The following is a 6000-nucleotide window of genomic DNA, read 5'->3' as shown; positions in this document are numbered from 1 at the left end:
AAATAGCTTCACATTATGGGAAAAATGTAGTCTCTCCTACATAGTTTGCTAGATGGGGTGTCAAAGGTTTGCAGTCTGCAAATTCCAAATTCAGTTCCTTGTAGTATGATCAGTTTTCACCACCCCCAGCCAGGTTCTGACCATAGCAACACAGACCCAGGATGAACATCCATGAAAAAATAATCTCAGCACCTACCTGGGGGATTGTGGACAGATCACAGAAATTATGAAGTCAGCTTCTTCAACTATGAAGAAGCTGCAGATCTGCTCTACTTTGGAAACAAACAGCTGAAAATTTAAGCTGCTGTCACCTAGTGTGCAGCAAAACCACAGTAGGTCTGTTGTAAGGTAACAGCTGGGAGAGTTAAGGTCACCAGCAAGCCAACAGCTCAGATTAAAATTTTAAGCTCAGAAAATGTTTGCTTGTTTTTTTCTTAAGATTTTTTTCCAAGATTTAATTTGCTAGTTCTATTTCCTTCCCACACCAGAGCACAGATCTAGCTCCATTGCCATCATGGCAGTGATAAAACCCTGAAAGAAGCTCTTTGGTTGCTCTCTGCTGTTGTGTTTCAGTCTGATGCCTTTAAATTCCCTGTGGAAGGCTGCGACCACCTGTCCTTACCAACCTGCACAGAGATGCTTTCCAGTGCCAGGGCTGCCTTTTGATGACCTTGCTTGGTTTTCCAGTGAGACTTTGGCACTGCCCAGACAGCTGGAGGAGCTATGGAAGCTGCAGTGTTTGTGGTGTAAAGCTGCAAGTCTTTTTCACGCTGTCACAATGTTTGTACAGAGCAGTTGCATTCCAATCACCAAGTTGGAGTGTACCTGTGCCACAGCCTCACAACATCCCAGGGTTGTTGTGTCACTAACATCAGCCAGGCAGAGACATTTTTTCACTCAAAAGTTGAACATTCAAGATTTCTTTTTTCATTAGCATGTACCTATAAGAATGAAGATGAAAACGAGAGTAGATATTAATGCAAATCTAATTGCAGAAGCTGTCTGAATGCCAGCAGGGAAATTCCTGTTGTCAAGGATGAAAGACAAGACATGTCCCATTTCCCAGAAGTGCTCTTCATTAACTTTGTGAAAGTCAAACAGCTAATATCCAGGTAAGTGTTCTGCACAAGCTCCTTTGCTCTCCTCCTCAGAAACTGCAGGACTCAAGGTAATGGTCACAGTATTGAAGAAGGTTATTTTCTGCTGATCAGATTTGAACCATGTTTAATCATACCAACCCAAACACCTCTACTGCAAACCAAAGGCTGCTATACCAGCATCTGGGTTAACAAGATGGCAACTTCTTGGCAAATTACTCAAATAAATGAGAGTTTGTTGCAATGAGTCCAGGGAATGATCACAGCTGTTATCTGAAATTCCTCATTTTCCAGCTTTGACTCCTAATCTGAGAAAGCAGCTTTACAGAATCCTTGCACATCAACAGGATGGACATGCACTTGGTGCTGATTGCACCACAGGTAGTCCCCTTCAGCTGGTGCTTTTCCTATTGATCTCTCCTCTAAATGGATGATGTTTAGTAGCTTCATAAGCAATGAAACCATCAATATCTGTCAGGATTTACACCTCTTTGACCTCAGCATGGGGCAAATATTGCTATCAGCTTTATATGTTTTGTTCTGTTTGTTTTTAGCTTTTCAGTTAATCTGATTGCAACACACAGCATGAGGTTCAGAGGTTTGAACAAATGCACCCAAGGCATTCATGTAGCTCCTCTCCAAGACATAAGTGATCATATCCTGCATAGCTCTCTTAATAGCACTAATGATTTACAGGACAATCAGTTCTGTACTCTGGTAAAATAAGTTTACAATGATTGATATGTAGTATTGCTTTAAAGTATGTTTTTATAAATCTTATGGTCCTAAGTGCTTGTCACATGGCTGTCAGAGACCACACAGAAGTCTAAAAATACTCATGTAAACCCTTCTGCAAATTCTTGACATCAATGCAGCTGTTGTATATTTTCATGCTCAGCACAGGTTAAAATAGTGCCACTCACTGTGACAGTGTAAATGGGGGCTGCTAAGATGACAGAAATAATTTATTATGCTGCTTACAGCTAATAAAACCCCCTGTGCTTTGGGGCAGTTTTTGAAAATACAACTCTCATCCTTTTCACATTTGAGCACTGCTGTTCCAATCATCTCTGGTAGTCCTTAGACAAAGGTTTGAAGCCTGCAAACACACTCAAAACTAGGAGAAAGTGGAATGTCTGACTGCATAAAATAAGGACTCCCTTGCACCAGAACAGGCAGCCAGTCTTTTTTGTTAAGTACAGCTATTGTGTGCCAAATGTGTCTAAACCCATGCTACCTTCTGAGGAGAATCAGCCCATTTGATCAAAGAAGCTCAAACTGGCAAAACACAGCAGTCTCACCAAGTCCTACAAGAAGCCCCATTTCTGCTGTTGTTCCAGACTGTTCGGTAGTGGTTTGATCTCCAAAATTCACTCCTCTGGGCTGGTGTTTTTCCTCCAGCTCCTCTTCCCTGCTTTCTCTCCCCTACGGCATTTCTCTGTTCTGCATTTCCACTTTGCTAACTCACTCACAAAGCAGTATCACAGGGAATGAGGCATTGTGGAATTGGCAATTGTTGTAAACCTCATCACTGTGCCTGATCTTGGATGCATCTCTCTCATTTTGGAGCTATTTATAAAGACAGAAGAAATAAGAACAGCTCCATCTTGTCTAACCATCCCAAGGCAGAATTCACTCTGAAATGCATTCCATGCTATAGAAGCCATGTGCAGCTTCCCCCAGTTGTAGCTATGGTTACCATCATAAAGTTTCTACACTATAAAGTCTTTTAAGTGAGGATTTTTCATGCCATTCAGTTCTGATCACTGCTGGTCTTACTTCCTCAGCCTGAGGCACATTGTATTAAAATAAAAACAGGGTATGAAAAGGTGTGATTCTGATCTATACAACTAAAAAATAATGATTGTTAATAACTTATGTATGTATAAACAACTACTTGTGTCAGGCTTTCATAGTTAAATGTACCTGAAAGACAGAAGGAATAGTAAATTTCTCCATCTCCTGTTGGTTCTTTCTTAGGCAGCAAGGAAAAACAGATAACCAGTAGACAATGATTTATCCAATACTAAAATTCCTACACTAGGCACCTAACACTGGTGGTTTAGTTGAGGAAGGAAGAATTTCATGCTGATAACCTTCAACATCCAGCACAAACCTACAGAATACCTCCTACAGTCATACCCAGAACTTCAGCCTTCCTGCTCCCTTAAAAAGGGAAGCAAAGGGCTCTTCCAAGTTCAAAATGAGTAGAAAATTTGGTTTGATGCTGCCCATCTGTGTTTCATTCCTCCTGCAAGGCGAAGGGCTCATCTTTCCCAGGTGCAGTCAGCAGAAGTTTGGCTGTTTCCTGCAGAGGGTCAGCAGGGGCTCAGCTGTAGCACAGAGACAGGCACTGCAACAAAACCCACTTGAGAACAAAGCTCTGAGTGTCTGCACAGCCCCAAAAATCCAGCAGCACTTGTCTGAAGTGTGGCCGTGAGTGCAAGGTGTTCATTTTTAAGCTTCTTAATCTAGCAAGCAGTTGAGTTTATGAGGCTCTGCTCGCATCTGGAGGCACACGCTTGCCTTAGCTCCAAGTTCCCTGTGAAACTGCACCTGTGGCAACTTTTAGAGGGAAAAATTACCATCTGTGTGTGGTGGATAACTCCCTGGCACCTGCCTGTCATTGACTGAAGGCATTCTTGTTCCTAGCCACAAGAGGCTGGCCTTGCCTGTACTGGATGCTGGAGACACTAGAGCAGCCCAGATTTCCATTCCCATCCTGACTAGCAATCCTTGTAGCTGGGAGTTCATAAATTAATATCCCTGGATAGATGTGCAAGTACAAGAAAAACAATTTAAAGCAAAATTCCCACCTGAAGGAACAAGAACACTGATAAAGTGAAGAAAACATTTAAATTATTTCAAATATTTGCATTTGTGTGAGACAGTAGAAGCAATGTGGGAGGGAATGAAGAACAAAATTGCACTTATCACACAAGAGACAATTTTTTAAAAACCTAACAAAACCTGTAAAGAAGCAAGAAAAAATAAATTCATAAATGAAAGGATTATGACATTTAAGTAACTGATAAATTAATTAGGGACAGCAAATTGCACCTAGCAATAGTCCATACAGTAAAAAACTCAATAAAAAGCGAGAGTTTCCAGTTTTAAAATGAAATTGAAATGCAGAATGGAGCCAGGACAAGTATGAATTCAACAAAGGGGAATTCACATGCAGTATTACAATACAGTCTAAATTCTAGTAACCAATGAGCCCTTTTAGAATTCAGATAATCTATTGTTGAAAAAGGATTAGTTGTATTAAAAAAAAAAAATCTCAGATTTATCGTTATCAGTATTGTATTAAATTTTACAAATGTTTCTTCTTCTGTCAAACACAGCCAAATTTGTGAGTGTTTTCCTTCTTCTGTGGTGTATCTCAGAAGTACAGCTGCGAGTGCTTTTCCAGAGAAATCTCTTTTCATGAGTTTAACCCTGCTCTTTCCTCCTGGACAAGGCAAAAGGAAAATGTTCTTGGCTGCAGTAATTAAGGTTGTATCTCTTGCTGGCTTCTGGTCAGCCTTCAGAGAATCAAGATACTCAAAACAGCCTATAAGAAAGTAAAAACAAAACAAGCCCAAACCTCAAATCCTGACCCCCAAAGCCTGGCTTTTTATTTGTCTTCTATTACATTTTCTGCTCTTGGACAGCAAAGTCATGATTCATGAGAGGAAACCAATGGTTCCTGTTATCTTCATCTTCTGTGGAGAACAGGGTACACTTATTCCAGTTAATAACTGGGGAGAGAGAAATATATTTATGGCAAATGGATGGATGTTAAAGAAAAAATCAGCACATGATTGAACAAGGGATCTCTACTAGCTGACCAAGAGTAATTTGTTTTGGGTGTTATTTACCATAGTGAAGGTCCCACTTTTCACTTTTAATGAAATTGCTCTAGACTTACTTCTATGCAAATAAGAGCAAAATTTATTCATTAGTTCAGCTGAATATCACCTCTACGTAGGAGAAACCTTATGAAAAGTAGAAAAACCAGCACTATACAACCATATATTTTTCATCAATCAGTGAAATATTGCATGGCTTTTTCTGAAAATGCATGTGATGTCAGATGAACCATGGATTATTTCTAGAACCTTTTTTATAGTCTTAATTGCTTAAAATTATTCCTGAAGTTGTTTCTACAAACCCCATGATGAAACAGGTACACTGTACATCTCACCCTTCCAAACTGCCTCGGGCCACAAGGTTCTGCCCCACTCCTCATTCTATTCCTGGGAAAATATATCAAGTGTATAAATCAAGTGTATGGCACGAGGTCTGGCCCACAATTGCTTTGCAGTCCCAGAATTTCCTTTTCTATCCTTCTCACCCATGGTCCAGTGAGGCTCCCTGACTTCCTGACGAACTGAACAAAATCACTAGATGAATTTTTTTTTCCTTTTCTTTTTTTGCATTTTTAATAATGCAATTGAAGTGTCAGCAGCTCATAGAGTCTTTCACCAACCTCTTGTTAACTGAGCTCTGGTATTATCATGTCTGAGCGGTATCAACTTCAATTTGAAAAAAAAGTTACTGGCTGTTATAGGTGTAAAGCAAAAAACCCAGGTAGCCCTATAGGCTCAAAAACTACACTTTATTTTTTTTTTTTAATGGCATCATTATAAAGCTCAGCTCACAGATGCTGTTGCCTGGCCTTGCTGACATCGAGGGGAGAAAATTCAGTTGACAGAGAAAATCTGTCCTAAATTTATGGCAACATGTGGCCCACTTGTCTGTCTCTTCCCTTCCAGAGTGGAGCAGAACAGAGCAGACATCCAACAGCTGTAAAGTGTCATTGTGTCTTTGACATATAGGTCAACATATAGATTTGAGTATCAGCAAGAACTAAATGTTCCTTTCTATATATAGATTTTAACATAAAAGTTACTACAGC

This window comes from Passer montanus, unplaced genomic scaffold, assembly GCF_014805655.1.
Source record: "Passer montanus isolate IOZ18808 unplaced genomic scaffold, ASM1480565v1 scaffold29, whole genome shotgun sequence".
NCBI classification, from domain to species: Eukaryota; Metazoa; Chordata; class Aves; order Passeriformes; family Passeridae; genus Passer; species Passer montanus.
The sequence above is the reverse complement of the archived record's forward strand: the minus strand, read 5'-3'. Positions refer to the sequence as shown.